Here is a 16,121-nt window from a genome sequence, read left to right on the forward strand (position 1 = left end):
ACACAGAAAAGGAGACAAACCAGAGGAATTAGTCAAGGTGTTATGAGCATATTCCACCCAGGGGAGCATGGAGCTCCATGACCCAGGGTTAGACCCAGTGACACAGCGAAGAGCGGTCTCCATCTCCTGGTTCGTCTCTCGGCGCCAGTTGGTTTGGGGGTGATATCCAGAGGACAGGCTGGATGTAATGCCCAAAGCTTACAGAAAGCTTTTCACACCTGGGAGACAAACTGGGGACCCCTGTCAGAGACAATATCCGTTGGTAGACCTCATGAGAGCGGAACACATGTTCAACCAAAATATCAGCCGTCTGGGCAGTGGGCAGTTTAGGTAGGGCCAAAAAATGAGCGAACTTAGAAAAACGATCAATCACCGTAAGTATGACAGTCTTACCAGACGAGGGGGAAGTCCAGGACAAAATCCATAGCGATATGCGACCAGGGCCGGCTGGGTATAGGTAGAGGTCGTAGATGACCAGCGCTGGCCTGGGTGGGAGTTTTTACTTCGTGACATACCGACAAGCAGCAATGAAGGCTCGAGTGTCCGCCTCCATCGTGGCCCACCAGAACTTCCGTCGCACAAAGTCAAGGGTCCGCGAAACTCCAGGGTGACAGGTAAGGGGAGACGAAAGTGAGCCCACTGAAGTACCTGGGAGCGAGCAGACTCAGGGACAAACATCCGGTTAGGAGGACCCCTCCCAGGGTCAGCTTGATGATGTTGAGCCTGTCTAACAATCCCCTCGATGTCACATGTGATGACTGCAATACTGCAGGTAGGAGGCAAATGGGTTCAGGGTTACTACCAGTATCAACAGCCGAATGAACACGAGACAGGGGCGTCAGGCTTGACGCTATGTGACCCAGGACGGTAAGACAGAGAAAATTGAATCTCCCAAAAAATAGTGCCCACCTGGCTTGACGGGGGTTAAGCTGCTTCGCTGACTGGAGGTAAGCCAGATTCTTATGATCCGTCCAAACGATGAAGGGTTGTTCCGCCCCTCCAACCAATGTCGCCACTCCTCGGAGAGCCAGCTTAACGGCGAGCAGTTCACGATTGCCAACATCATAATTCCTCTCTGCCTGAGAAAGTTTCCTTGAGAGAAAAGCACAGGGATGCAGTTTGTTATCTTCAGGAGAACGTTAGACAACACTGCACCTACCCCAGTGTCGGGATGCATCCACCTCCACGACAAACTGGCGGTGGGGTCCGCGCTGCATCAGAATGGGAGCGAGGCGAGAGCGATGTTTCAGTTCTTCGAACGCTGATTCGGCCCCTTCATTCCAAGCGAACGGTCGTGAGATGGAGGTGAGAGCGGTGGAGTGGCGCGCAATGCGGCTGTGGTCCTTGATGAACCTCCTATAGAAGTTCGCAAACCCCAGGAATCGCTGAAGTTGTTTGCGGGTAGAGGGGGCTGGCCAGTCCGTGACAGCAGAGATCTTAGCTGGGTCCATCCGCAACTCCCCTGAGCTATGATGTAACCCAAAAAAGAGGTCTCAGACACATGAAATTCACATTTCTCCATCTTCACAAACAGTTTGTTCTCCAACAACCTTTGCAACACCTGGCGCACATGCAGTTCATGTTCCTGGGAGGACTCTGAGAAAATCAAGATATCATCCAGATAGACAAAAACAAACCGATTCAACATGTCCCGAAGGACATCATTGACTAGTGCCTGAAAAACAGCAGGGGCATTGGACAACCCAAAAAGGCATAACTAGATACTCAAAATGTCCCAAGGGTGTGTTGAAGGCAGTCTTCCATTCATCACCCTTTACGAATGCGCACCAGGTGATACGCATTTCGTAGATCCAGTTTCGTAAAGATGGTAGCACCATGAAGGAGGGGAAAAGCAGAATTAATCAAAGGCAGAGAATACTTGTTCTTAATGGTGATGTTGTTAAGACCACGGTAATCAATACAGGGTCTGAGGGTCTTATCCTTCTTAGCAACAAAAGAATCCCGCTCCTACAGGTGACGAGGAAGGACACATAATACCTGCCGCCAAGGAGTCCCGAATGTAGTTCTCCATAGCCTCCGTCTCCGGCCGGGAGAGATTGTACAGGCGACTGCTGGGGAGCGGGGCTCCTGGCTGGAGGTCAATGGCGAGTCGTAAGGCCGGTGAGGAGGAAGAGAAGTAGCTCTGTGTTTGCAGAAAACGGATGCCAGGTCATGATACACGCCAGGAACAGCAGAAAGATCCATGGACTCCAGTGGAGGTTGAGGCACAGTACTGGCAGGAGTCTGAGCAGAACACAAACAATTCACATGACAAAATGTGCTCCATGAAACAATGCTACGCTGTCACCCAATCAATGTGGATTGTGTCTTATGAGCCAGGGGGATACCAAGGACCAGGGGTGTCTGTGGGCAGTCGATAATATGCGGAATTGAATGTTCTCCTGATGATTTCCCGACACTCTAAGACAAACAGGAACAGTCTGATGGGTATACTGGGTCAACAATTGTCCATTTAGACCCTTAGCCTGCAGCCGGACAGTCCATAGGAACAGTCTCCAAATCCATTTGTTGAGCCCACTCTCTATCCAAAAGCTTTTGCCGGCACCAGAGTCAATCAGCGCACTAACAGAGAAATTCTGGGACTGCCACTGGAGGGATGCCTCGAGCAGAAATGCGGGGAGAAAGAGGAAGAATCCGCTGCTCAGCTCACCAAAACTTCTCCCATTAATGATGAGCCGCCCTTTTTCCGGACGAACTGGGCAGGAAGGAACGAAATGACCAGCTTCTCCACAACACAGGCAGACCCGAGCCTGAATACGACGTGCACGCTCCTCTGAGGACAACCGTGCACGACCCACCTCCATGGCCCGGGTTCCAGTGCTCCTCGTATCGACTCGGGAAGACACGGCTTTCTCCGTAGGGGAAGATGCAGGGAGGAGTTTGTTGATGACAGACAGGTTGCTTGGAACTAACACTCCTCTCCCGGCGCTCCCGAATCCGATTATCCAACCTGATAGTGAGTGAAATAAGATTATCCAGCGTAGGCGATTCATCATATGACACCAATTCATCTTTTAAAGTCTCAGACAAAGCATTGATGAACACTCCTTGTAATGCCTCGTCATTCCAACCACTCACTGCTGCTAAAGTCCGAAACTCCACTGCCATCTCCGCCACACTACGAGCCCCCTGCCGAAGAGAAAACAACCGTTTCGCAGCCTCCTTGCCTCGTGACGGGTGGTCAAAACCTTCCTCATCTCCGTGGTGAAGGCAACGAAGCGTTGCAAATGTCCGACTGACTCTCCCAGACCGCGGATCCCCAGGCACGAGCGGAACCGCTAGTAGAGTTGATAAGGTAGGCAATACGGGCTCTTTCTGAGGCGTAGGTGAGGGGCTGTTGTTCAAACACTAACGAGCATTGAGTCAAAAAATCGCCACAGGTTCCCATGTTCCCGTCATAGCGCTCTGGAGCAGGAACAAAAGGCTCTCTGATCTGGGCTGAAGGGGTAGTAAGGGCAGACACTTGATTGGTGAGTAATTGAACCTGATTAAGCAGCACCTGACTGTCCTCAGCAATCGTCTTAAACAGGGTATCATGTTGGCCAAGTAAAATGCCCTGATTGGCTATGGCAGTCCAAATTTGAGTGCACTCTGGGGTGGTATCCGAGCTACTGTCTGCTGGGTTCATGTTGGTCAGATCATACTGTTAAGATTTAACTGGATAAGAACCCAAATGCAGACAAGTACACAAAGCCAAGAGAAGTTTTAACAGGTTTATTTACAATGTTCAAAGTCCAGGTTTCCAAATATAGGGGAAGAGCAAGTCCAGGTTACAGGGAGGGTAACAGATCCAGATCAGGGCAGGTGTGGTACCGTAATGTCCTAGTGTCCGTGGTGAGTCCAAAAGAGAGGTCCGCAGTGGAGAGCAGGATGGTGGTGGCAGGAGTGAAGCGGAGGCAGGAGTCAGGTTCCAAATATCTGTGGCACAGGAGAAAAAGTAAATAGACAGGCCAAAAAACAAGAGCGAAAACAGACAGGTTGAGTCGGCAGCGAGACTAACATGGTTGTCTTGACTATGATCTGACGATGAGTGGTAAGTTTGACCGGGTCTTAAAGGCTGAGGTGATTATGGTGAATGAGCTGCAGCTGGAACCCTGACTCCCGACACCAGACTTCACTCCTGCAATCAAGGACAGACAGAGGGGAGGGAGAGAGCAGAGAGAGAGCTACCTAGCAGCAGTAGGGCCTAACATACAGGCGATTTAGGAGACAGATAGACAGATCCCATTGTCTCTCAACTGGTACTGGCAAATTAGGAGACAGAAAGACAGATCCCATTGTGTCTCCACTGGTACTGGCGAATTAGGAGACAGACAGATCCCACTTTACTCCACTGGTACTGGTTAATTAGGTGAAAGACAGATCCACAGTCTTTCCACTGGTACTGGCAAATTTTGGAGACAGACAGGTAGATCCCACTGTCTCTCCACTTGTACTTGCAAATTAGGAGACAGACAGACAGATCCCACTGTCTCTCCACTGGTACTGGCAAATTAGGAGACAGACAGGCAGATCCCACTGTCTCTCCACTGGTACAGGTGATTTAGGAGACAGATAGACAGATCCCATTGTCTCTCAACTGGTACTGGCAAATTAGGAGACAGAAAGACAGATCCCATTGTGTCTCCACTGGTACTGGCGAATTAGGAGACAGACAGATCCCACTTTTACTCCACTGGTACTGGTTAATTAGGTGAAAGACAGATCCCACAGTCTTTCCACTGGTACTGGCAAATTTGGAGACAGACAGGTAGATCCCACTGTCTCTCCACTTGTAATGGCAAATTAGGAGACAGACAGAAAGATCCCAATGTCTCTCCACTTGTAATGTCAAATTAGGAGACAGATAGACAGATCCCACATTCTCTCCACTGGTACTGGAAAATTAGGAGACAGATAGACACATCCCGTTGTCTCTCCACTGGTACTGGTGAATTAGGAGACAGACAAATCCCACTTTTACTCCACTGGTACTGGTTAATTAGGTGAGAGACAGATCGCACTGTATTTCCACTGGTACTGGCAAATTAGGAGACAGACAGGCAGATCCCAATATCTCTCCACTGGTACTGGTGAATTAGGAGACAGTTAGACAGATCCCACTGTCTCTCCACTGGTACAGGTGAATTAGGGGACAGACAGACAGATCACATGTCTCTCTACTGGTACTGGCACATTAGGAGACAAAGAGATCCCACCATCTCTCCACTGGTACTGGTAAATTAGGAGATTTTAAATAATAATAATAATATAATATGCCATTTAGTATGGAGGACTAAAAGTGCCACAATTAAATAAATAAATACACCATTAAATAATTACTTAAATGTGTCATTAATTAATTAAAATTAGAATTAAATACATAAATGTGTAATTAAATGTATCATTAATTAATTCAAATACCGATTCATTTTATGTAAAATACATATATAATTATTTCACTATTTACATTTACATTTCATGGTCCTGCGTTGGAGTGATTCATGAATTACTTAAAACTGTCAAACTGACCCATCAAAAGTTGGTAGGCGGAACCTAACGCCTGATTGGTTACCCTCTGCATCAAGCCAAAACAAATTAATTCGGATAATGGATTGATGCAGAGCTACTGAACACATTCCAATACACTGGGTGGCGCTATTCACCTCTACGTTGGTTTAGTTACCGGTTAAACAGTACTTTCATTGCAACGGCTAAAAATCAAGAGAAGACTCGGTCCTGCTAGCCCCAATGTTGAGACGCTGTGTGAGGTGCAGGACAAAAATGTCTAAAAGTTGCCCGGAGCTGCTGAGAGAAGCAGCGAATTTGATTGAGGAAGCTCTGAGCAGAAGTCCAACGGCTCCCGCTGGCACCGGTGACTCCGGCAGCTCAGTCACAGCAGACACGCCGCTCAATCACGTACACCTGTCCAAGGTAAGCTAAGTAATTTCATGTTAGCCAGGTGTGCTACTATTTAATGATTCGGGACACACGTGTAGGTTAAATTAGATCGACTCGAACATGTATTTGCATGCGGTATTATGATGCTTCGTGCGTGACACGTTTATTGTTAATGGGGGAAGCATAAACCTAGCTAGTTCGCTAATCGGCTAAATGGTGTTAGCTGGCTTGAGCATCCCAAGATAGAAGTAGAGGCTGTTTTAGCTGACTGGTGACCATTGAGCTGTTACGTGTTTCTGTGTTGCAGCGGAGGTAGCAAGGCTCTTTGCGCCATATAACATTGGAGCCAGAAGGAATATGACGAGACGCAACCAGCACAAGTCCAAGTTAGCCGGAGAAGCTCACACACACACTGTCTGTTGTTTGGCTGACCACAATGCGGATAAAATTCAAGCGTACTGTTTAAAGCTGAACTTCTTACTTCAGGACTTGGAGAGCAAAAAGTAACATTTTCAGGTCAGTGCGAAACTAGGCATTTACCAAAAGTAAAAAAAAGTTTGTACTGTCTGTGGCTTGTTGAAATTATTTGCATTTCTTTTATAGTGACTCAAACTTAATTGGTGTTCATAATGTCAATAATAGTTATCACAGGCTTATTTGCTTAATTTAAGGTGAGGTGAGTTATGATTTTGTTTTGTTTTTTTCTCCAGGGAATGACCACGATCCCATGGTTATAACAAATAAACTGATGGAAGTGTTTCAAGCTCCAACAAGGGGGAGGCTTTGAATTTCTAAAACTTGTAGGATCTACTGCAGTCTAAATCTTGCGTTGCTTCAGTGTCCCAGCACTGGATACACCCTTGCCTATCTGAAAGATCCATCGACGATGATTGGACAGGCTACAATCTACATACGTCCACTTCAACAGGATCTACCCTTAGATTGTGTACTACATTTACAGAGACTTAGTTTAATACATAATCAAAACAAAGATTACTGATGACTTTTAATCATTAATTAAAAGCCATTTGTTGTTGTTGTTGTTAGGAGAGCTCACGTCCTGCCTCTGGTCCAGTCATCCCCTGCATCACTTGTCAGAAGGAAGTTCCTTTTCAGAGATGAAGCTGCACAGATTGAGCTGCAATGGGTATGTACTTCTTAAAGCAAATGCAAGGGGTAGCATAATTTATTTTCTTTGGGAATATGTCTCTCTTATTGTTGTGCACACAAATAAGCGAGTATGACCATCATTTCAATTGTGTTAACTTCAAGGACACCCATGCAGGAATCAGAAAGAGAACAAGAGGGAGGCCAAAGTGAAGAAAATGATAGTGAGACAGCCCTAGTCAGTGACAGTGTTCCAGTGAGGCCTGAAACATCAGCTGAGAGTGCAGTAGTACCGGCAGTGATTGTCAACGAGGAGTTGGATCTCAAAGAAACAGACAGTGGTTTGTGTCATCACAATAGTGTTGCTATAAGATTGTGTGTAACTGAAAAGTTAATAGAAAGATAACACCTGTAGGATATAATTAGATAAGATAATACAGTTACAGACAATAACATGCAACTGGGTTTTTCTATTTTTCTAATATTTAGTTGTAGTTGTTTAGTAGTGCTGTTTTTTATGTCAACTCAGCGTTGTGACAGGTTCTGAAGATGTTGGCTCTCACGTTTTGTCAGTGAAATGAACAGAATTTTCCTCCTGTTCTGTAGAGTGAGAGGATATCTGTATATGCAGGTAACATGCCAACTCACAATATGTCTCTCTGTAATAGATAACTTTATTGTTGTTGTTTGTTTAGAATGGAAGCTTATTAAAGAACCCACTCAAGCTGCCAAAGTTTTCAAAGAGAATCTGCTAAGGGAACATACAACTGGGAAACCACTTAGAATGAAGATGGATGTAAGGGACTCTGAAGAGGACAGGGAACGGGAGCTTCTCTTATTCTATAAACAGCAGCAAGAATGGGCAGTCCACTTCATTGTACTCTGGTTGGTAAGTAATATAACATTTATAATATAAATACATCAGTACAGTTTATACCACTCAAGTAGCTTATATGTAATTGTTAAATGGGAGAATGGAATGCACAAAATTATATAATTGATAAAAATGTTATATGTATGTATGTGAATATTGTGCACAATATACTCTTGTTATCTGGAATAATCAATATTAAGGATGCTATTCTAGAATTACAGCCAATAGAAGTTTTTCTCCCTTTCTTGTTAAATGTTACCAAATCCAGTTACCTGTATTAGGCCGCCACTTTTTTTCCAGTGTTATTATCAGTATTTTATTTCAGGTGATGTTGCTATCGGAGAGGGAGTGATGCGGTACTTTATGACAACAGTCATATCCAAACTCCAGTTTGGATTCAGTCTAGATCTTGGTAAGTATCTTACTAATTTTTTGAAGGTTAATCCATCTATAAATTGCAGAAATGTCTGTCTGTAGCGCATGTCTCTCAGTTAGTCCGATGGATTTCAAACTTGACAGGTGTCTTGCTCTGGTCACGAGTAAGTGCAGTGCCAAGTTTGACGACGTTTGGATAAACGCAAAAGATAGCGTTACATATATAGGTAAAAGAAGCACACATTGGCTTTTGCCGCTCTTGCTGCTTGCCATTCTCACACTGCATGCAACGCTGACTGAGCACCTGTTTGTGTCGTGACTCACTCTACACCGCCTCTCTCTATGCGCGCACACACACACGCGTACACGTGACGTTCTGGTGGTTGATGAACGCGGATATGTGCTGTTTAGCGGAGGGACGGTGGGCAATGTTTTGTGTCAGGTAAGTCTGTAGTAGGGTATAGGGGAATTGAATTTGAAGTGGTTTGGGGTCCTTCTGTAAGTCATTTTGGAGTAGGCTACAATTTGGTTTAAGTGAATTCTACAAGCAGCAATACCACAGGCCAAGTAATCGCCACTAGTATGATGTAATTGTCACGAGTTACAAAGCCAGAACCCAGAAGCAGACCAGGACAAGGTAAGTTGAAACGAAGGTGAGTGTTTATTTACAAATTCAAGAGTGATGCTGAATAATCCAGGGAACAGAGCGGGCGGCGTTGATTAGTTGTTGGGGGTGCAGTGGTTGTTCCAATCATGGCGCTTCGGCAGCCAGCCCACCACCAGGCAGAGGTTGGATGAAGGTTCCGGACGAGTGACTGCAGATGGAACAAAAACGGAGGTAAGTAAACAACAAACCAACAAGGTGCAAAACAACAAAACTAACGCTAGAAGCTCTAAGACCGATACTCTGGTAAACCTACTGTTCATGGCCACCCATCCGGCAGGGAATGGATGTTAGGCCAGAGCCTAAGAAGGGTGATGATCAGGACCAGGTGTGCAGATTGCTGATGGGATGCAGGTGCGGAAATCAAGAGAGCCTCCCCGGAGCGTTTCCAGAACCCTCGGGAAACTGGAGATCCCGAGCAGAAAAACTAGTCCACAGACAGAACCCGACTCAGACTGCCGGGATCGTTACAGTACCCCTCCGACGAACGCCACCGGGCGGACTCCCCGGAGCGCCAGGATGGAGGCGGTAGAAGTCACGGATGAGGTCAGCATCTAGGATCTGTCGCCGGAATCCAACTCCTCTCTTCAGGACCATACCCCTCCCAGTCCACGAGATACTGAAACCCCGGCCCCCGCCGTCTGGAATCCATGATGCGTCGCACCGTGTAGGCAGGGACCACCTCCGATCATCCGAGGAGGAGGAGGAGGAGGCGGAGGAGGCAACAGAGGACTGAGGAAAACAGGCTTGAGGCAGGAGACATGAAAGGTGGGATGGACTCTGAGCGTCCTCGGGGAGTTTGAGTCGAACTGCCACCGGATTGATCACCTTCTCCACCACAAACGGACCAATGAACTTCGGTAACAACTTCCTAGATTCAGTCCGTAAAGGGAGATCCCGCGTGGCCAACCAGACCCTATCTCCGATGGTGTAGGTGGGGCGGGATCAGCGACGATTCGCCTGGAGCTGATACCGGTCCGAAACTCTAAGAGTGCCTTTCTGGCCCGATGCAGGTCCGGTGGCAACGATAAATATGGGCCTGAACAGAAGGCACTGAGAGCTCCTTCTCCTGAGAAGGGAACAAGGGAGGTTGGTAGCCAAACAGGCACTGGAAGGGAGACATCCCAGTGGCAGATGTGGGGGGAGAGTATTGTGGGCATACTCAACCCAAGGCAACTGAGAGACCCAGGAGGTGGGGTTGGAAGAGGCCAGGCAGCGTAGGTGGATTCCATCTTCTGGTTGGCTCTCTCCGCCTGACCATTAGATTGGGGGTGAAAACCAGATGTGAGACTGACTGTAGCTCCAATGGCCAAACAGAAGGACTTCCAGACAGCAGAGGTAAACTGAGGGCCACGGTCGGAAACGATATCACTGGGCAACCGTGGACCCTGAAAACCTCCCCTAACCAGGATCTCGGGACGTCTCCGAGGCAGAGGGAAGCTGGCAATTGCACAAAGTGGGCGAACTTGCTGAATCTGTCCACGAGTAGTCAGAACGACCGTGTTCCCCTCAGAAGCGGGCAACCCAGTGACAAAGTCCAGGGCCAGATGCGACCATGGTCGCGGGGAATAGGAAGGGGGGAAGTAGTCCAGAGCTGGGCCGATTGGTACTCTTATTCTGCGCACACACTGGACAGGCAGCAACATAACCCCGAGTATCCTCGGCCATGGCAGGCCACCAAAAACGTCTGCGAAGAAACGCCATCGTCCGAGCCACGCCAGGTGACAAGCCATCTTGCTGGCGTGGGGAACCATTTGAGGACCGCAGGACGAACCGACTCAGGCACAAACAACCGACCGGGTGGACCGTTACCGGGACGGGCTGCGTCGAAGAGCCGCCATCACCTCCTCCTCAATCTTCCACCTAACAGCTCCCACGCACGCAGTTCCGGGGGAGAATTGTCTCGGTCTTGGACCCACTCTCCTCCGTCTTGGAGAACATCCGAGACAAGGCGTCCGCTTTGCCGTTCTTAGATCCAGGTCGGAACGTCAGGAAAAATTGAATCTTCCGAAAAACAACGACCACCTGGCCTGGACGGGAGTTGAGACGTCTAGCCGATTGCACGTAAAGCAAGATTCTTGTGGTCAGTCCAGACATAAACGGTTGCTCCGCCCCCTCCAACCAGTGACGCCACTCCTCCAAGGCAAGTTTCACCGCGAGAAGCTCCCGGTTACCCACATCGTAATTCCTCTCCGCAGGCGAAAGGCGACGAGAGTAGTAGGCGCAGGGATGAGTTTACTGTCCGTGGAGCATCGCTGCGACAGGATGGCGCCAACTCCACATCAGACGCGCGTCCACTTCAACGACAAACTGGACGGGCCGTGTCCGGTTGGAGAGAGAATCGGTGCGTTAGTGAATCGCCTCTTCAAATCCAGAAAGCTCGATCCGCCTCCCGGATTCCACTTGAAGCTCCTGATACTGGAAGTCAAGGCAGTTAACGGAGCGGCCACACGGCTGTAATCCCGGATGAATCTGCGGTAGAAATTCGGAATCCCCAAAAATCTCTGGAGCTGCAATCTCGTACCGGGCTGGGGCCCATTCCAGAACCGCTCTAACCTTCTCCTGGTCCATCCTAATCTCTCCCCTGGAGATGATGAACCGAGAAAGGATGTCGCGTGGGCGTGAAACTCGCACTTCTCGGCCTTCACGAACAGGCGATTCTCCAACAACGCTGCAGAACCTGCCGGACATGCTGGACGTGGTCGGAAGGTTCCTTCGAGAAGATCAGAATGTCATCCAGGTAAATAAAACACAAAGAGACCGATCATATCTCTCAGGGACGTCGTTCACCATACTCTGGAATACCGCTGGAGCATTGGTCAGTCCAAACGGCATCACCTGATACTCGGGACCCATCGGTGTATTGAAACCCGTCAACCACTCGTCTCCCTCTCTGATCCGGGACATGTGATACGCATTGCGTAGGTCTAGCTTGGTGAACACCGTAGCACCCTGTAAGGAGTCGAAGGCAGAACTCATCAAGGGCAGGGGATACTTGTTCTTGACCGTGATGTCATTCAACCCCCGATAATCAATACACGGTCGAAGAGAGCCATCCTTCTTACCCACAAAGAAGAATCCTACCCCCAGGGGTGATGACGAGGGACGAACGAGACCAGCAGCTAGGGACTCCTTGATGTAGGTCTCCAAAGCCTCACGTTCAGGGCGGGAGATACTGTATAACCTTCCCTTGGGGTAGACAGCTCCAGGGAACAGGTTGATGGCACAATCATATGGTCGGTGGGGAGGGAGTGACAGAGCCTTCTGCTTACTGAACACTTCCCCAAATCGTGATATGTCTCGGGAACCAGGGACAAATCTGGGGTTTAGCCTCAATCACCTGACTGGGAACCGAATGGGGACAGGCAGTCTTGAGACAGTTAGCACGACAATCAAGGCTCCAACTCGTTACTTGCCCGTCACCCAATCGAACGTGGGATTGTGTTCCTTCAGCCAGGGGTATCCAAGGACCAGAGGAACATGGGAAGACGGCAGAATGAAGAATGAAATCATCTCCGAATGATTCCCCCGACAACAGCATCTTAACCGGTTCAGTCCTCATCGTGATACGTGCCAGACTACTGCCGTTCAGAGTGGTCGCCTCAATGGCTTCCGGCAATTGCTCCTTGGAAAGCCCCCAGCTGTTCCACCAACTCGGCATCAAGAAAGCTTCCATCGGCACCTGAATCGATAAAGCGTTAATCGCTAAAGCTCTGATTCCTGTTCACAAGGGTAGCCGGGAAACGGGGTCTGACAGAGGTACTGAGAGGTGAAACTGGCTCGCTAAAAGTCCTCCCAACTTTAGCGAGCCGGGCAGTTTGACACCGCCGGGAACAAGTGGAGATGTAATGTCCCGAGCTACCACAGTAGAGGCAGCAGTTGGTCTTACGTCTATGTTGACGCTCCTCCTTGGTTAACCCGTGCCGCCCCACTTGCATGGGTTCAGAATCGGAAGAGAGGACCTCTCCACTAATCCTTTGTGGTGGAGAATGATCGACGATGTTCTGGTCCAATCCCCGACCCGACTGGAACCTGAGAAGCTGATCGATTGGACGGAACCCATTGCTTCTCCCTCCTTCGCTCTCGGACTCGATTATCCACCCGAATAGACAAGGCTACCAAGCTGTCCAGGTCACTAGGCTCGGATAGGAGATCAACTCATCCTTGAGCTGCTCCGACAGACCCTGGTAAAGGCCGCTTGCAGAGACTCCTCATTCCACCCACTCTCCACAGCCAACGTCTTGAACTCGATCACGAAGTCGACCGCGCTACGAGTTCCTTGGTGAAAGCGAAAACAGGCGCCTAGCTGCGTCCCTCCTCGGACGGAATGGTCGAAGAGCTTCCTCATCTCGGCCGTGGAACCCCTGGTATGAAGCCATGCAGGGGTCTTGTCGCTCCCAAACGGCTGAAGCCCACTCCAGCGCTCGACCACGCAGTAACTCAATCACGAAGGCTATCCAGCCTTGTCTGTGGCATAAGAGTAGGGCTGTAGATCGAACACTAACCCACACTGCATAAGGAAAGAACGGCATCTTCCCAGCTCCCCCTCATATTTATCCGGCGTCGGAACCTTGGGCTCACGGAAGGACACAGCTCCAGAAGCGGCAGGCGAGATGGGTGAAACCGGTAGTGGATCCTCCACCGGAAACTTGCGCTGGTTCTGGACCTCCGTCAGACCGGTAGAAAGGTTCCGAACTGCCAACGCGATCTCCTGTAGCTCCGTGCTATGATGGCCCAACATCTTCTCCTGATGGGTAATGGCATGGCGAACAGAGTCCAGGTCCGCTGGTTCATTACTGGCCGGATCGTTCTGTCACGAGTTACAAAGCCAGAACCCAGAAGCAGACCAGGACAAGGTAAGTTGAAACGAAGGTGAGTGTTTATTTACAAATTCAAGAGTGATGCTGAATAATCCAGGGAACAGAGCGGGCGGCGTTGATTAGTTGTTGGGGTGCAGTGGTTGTTCCAATCATGGCTCGGCAGCCGCCACCACCAGGCAGAGGTTGGATGAAGGTTCCGGACGAGTGACTGCAGATGGAACAAAAACGGAGGTAAGTAAACAACAAACCAACAAGGTGCAAAACAACAAAACTAACGCTAGAAGCTCTAAGACTGATACTCTGGTAAACCTACTGTTCATGGCTAACCGATCCGGCAGGGAATGGATGTTAGGCCAGAGCCTAAGAAGGGTGATGATCAGGACCAGGTGTGCAGATTGCTGATGGGATGCAGGTGCGGAAATCAAGAGAGCTCCCCGGAGCGTTCCAGAACCCTCGGGAAACTGGAGATCCCGAGCAGAAAAACTAGTCCACAGACAGAACCCGACTCAGACTGCCGGGATCGTTACAGTAATATATCTATCTATCTATCTATCTATCTAACTATCTATCTATCTATCATACATTTTTATTTAATGTATTTAAGAGGTTAATTGTTGTGACTTTATTCCCTGCTCTCTTGGTACTTTACAGGAGGAATGGGCCGAACACTGCTATTTGAGGGTGAACCTGACCATCTTGTTCCAGCAGCATCAGAGGCACTTATTGAAAGCAACCTCTTCCGGGTTGCAGGAAGGATGTTGGGCCACACCTTTCTGCATGATGGTCCCCATGTCACAGGACTAAGTCCTGCTGTAATTCATGTACTGTTCAATGGGGACCCTGGAAATGGCTACTGTTGTTACAGAAGAGTGTCCTGATCTGCACATCAGGAGCATCATAGAACTGGTATGTAACCTAAAAGAAACTTTGCCATGTAAAAAATATTGCTTGGGCAGATATAATAACTTGTATGGTCTTAATTCTAGCTTGAACATGAAGATCTTACACCGGAACAGAAGGACACAGTTTCAGATCTTTCCATGTCTTGGGATCTTCCGGCAGTCACCAAAACAAATCGGAGATGGCTACATAACAAACTTCTACTCCATGCAGTGAGTTCCTGCTGGTTAAGTGACAGAATTCATCGCTGTACTTGTTGGAAATTATAGAATGTGTTGTGAACCCTGGCTTGTTATGTTAACACGAGAGTTTAAGTACTAGAGTTTTAATGGATTTTTATAAAGCACTTTATTGTGTTTATTAACATTTTTCCTACTGTGCCAACTTTTGTCAAATTTGGGTTAAGGATTTGGGCTGTAATATGGGTCGGTCTGTCTCTTAGGTCGTTGGGAGGACCATGCGCCAAATTAAACAGTTGAGAAAGGACTGAAAGATGTGATGGTATGGCCCTGCTGACATCTAGGCCGGATGTTGTACCACTTCTTTTCCCCAAAATGGCTGAAATGCAGTTCACACCCAGGTAAGTCAGTAATTTAGTTATATTTGTGACTCTAACTTGATGAATTTACGGTATTTTCAATGACTGAGATGGATATTTTTCCATTTTCTAAGAATTTGATCTGCATAGTCCTTCACCAAAATAAGTTCTCCCTTTTTTTAAATTACAATTTTTGTTTTCTTTAAGATGTTCCTAGAAAAAATCACATGGCCAGTTGAGGACAGTGATGATGAAGACTTTGACTTAGACACCACCTGCCGCATCACTGGCTTTCTAAGGATGTTCATTGAAACAGGTATAAACCTTATTTTCTCTCTTTACAAATGCTTCTATGTCTCATGGATAGATATGATCAATTACAGTTGAACTAAATGTCTTTAATCCATTTTATGACTTTTAGCTTCATCAGGTACCCTGGCCCAGCTGCTGACATTCTGGGTTGGCTGGGAGATGCTTCCTCCTGAACTGAGAGTGAGATTTCTGGGGAACCCTTCCTACGTCCTCCACATGCTTTGAAACCCTAAAGCTGCCAGCTCATTTCAAACTCTACATGGACTTTGAGAAAGCACTTGTCGCTGCCATAAAAGTACTGGATTTGGGCTTGTTTAAGCTTTTTTCAGACGTCAATTAGGGCTGGGCAATATTTTAATATTATATCTATCGTGATATAAGACTAGATATCGTCTTAAGGTGCTTTTCCATTACCAGTACCTACTTGGCTCGCCTCGCCTCGATCGCTGTGCGTCCGTTTCCCCATTGCAGATTTTAGGACGAGGCGGTAGGTACCATGTAATGGGAAAAGCACCATTAGATTTTGAAGAAGTGTAATATCGTTACATGGTAAGTTTAGTCTTTTCCTGGTTTAAGGCTGCATTACAGTAAAGTGATGTCATTTTCTGAACTTACCAGACTGTTCTAGCT

At 47.9% G+C, this 16,121-nt stretch overlaps 1 long non-coding RNA gene across 1 annotated transcript; it reads left to right on the forward strand.

Moving 5' to 3' along the window:
* Positions 1-14,584: 14,584 nt before the first annotated feature.
* On the forward strand, positions 14,585-15,127 carry LOC123489269. Its single transcript, XR_006660519.1, has 3 exons — positions 14,585-14,647; positions 14,728-14,853; positions 15,084-15,127. It is a non-coding gene; the product is annotated as an uncharacterized LOC123489269 (long non-coding RNA).
* The last annotated feature ends 994 nt before the right edge of the window (positions 15,128-16,121 follow it).

The sequence above is a fragment of the Coregonus clupeaformis genome, unplaced genomic scaffold, assembly GCF_020615455.1.
Source record: "Coregonus clupeaformis isolate EN_2021a unplaced genomic scaffold, ASM2061545v1 scaf2926, whole genome shotgun sequence".
In the NCBI taxonomy this organism is placed as follows: Eukaryota; Metazoa; Chordata; class Actinopteri; order Salmoniformes; family Salmonidae; genus Coregonus; species Coregonus clupeaformis.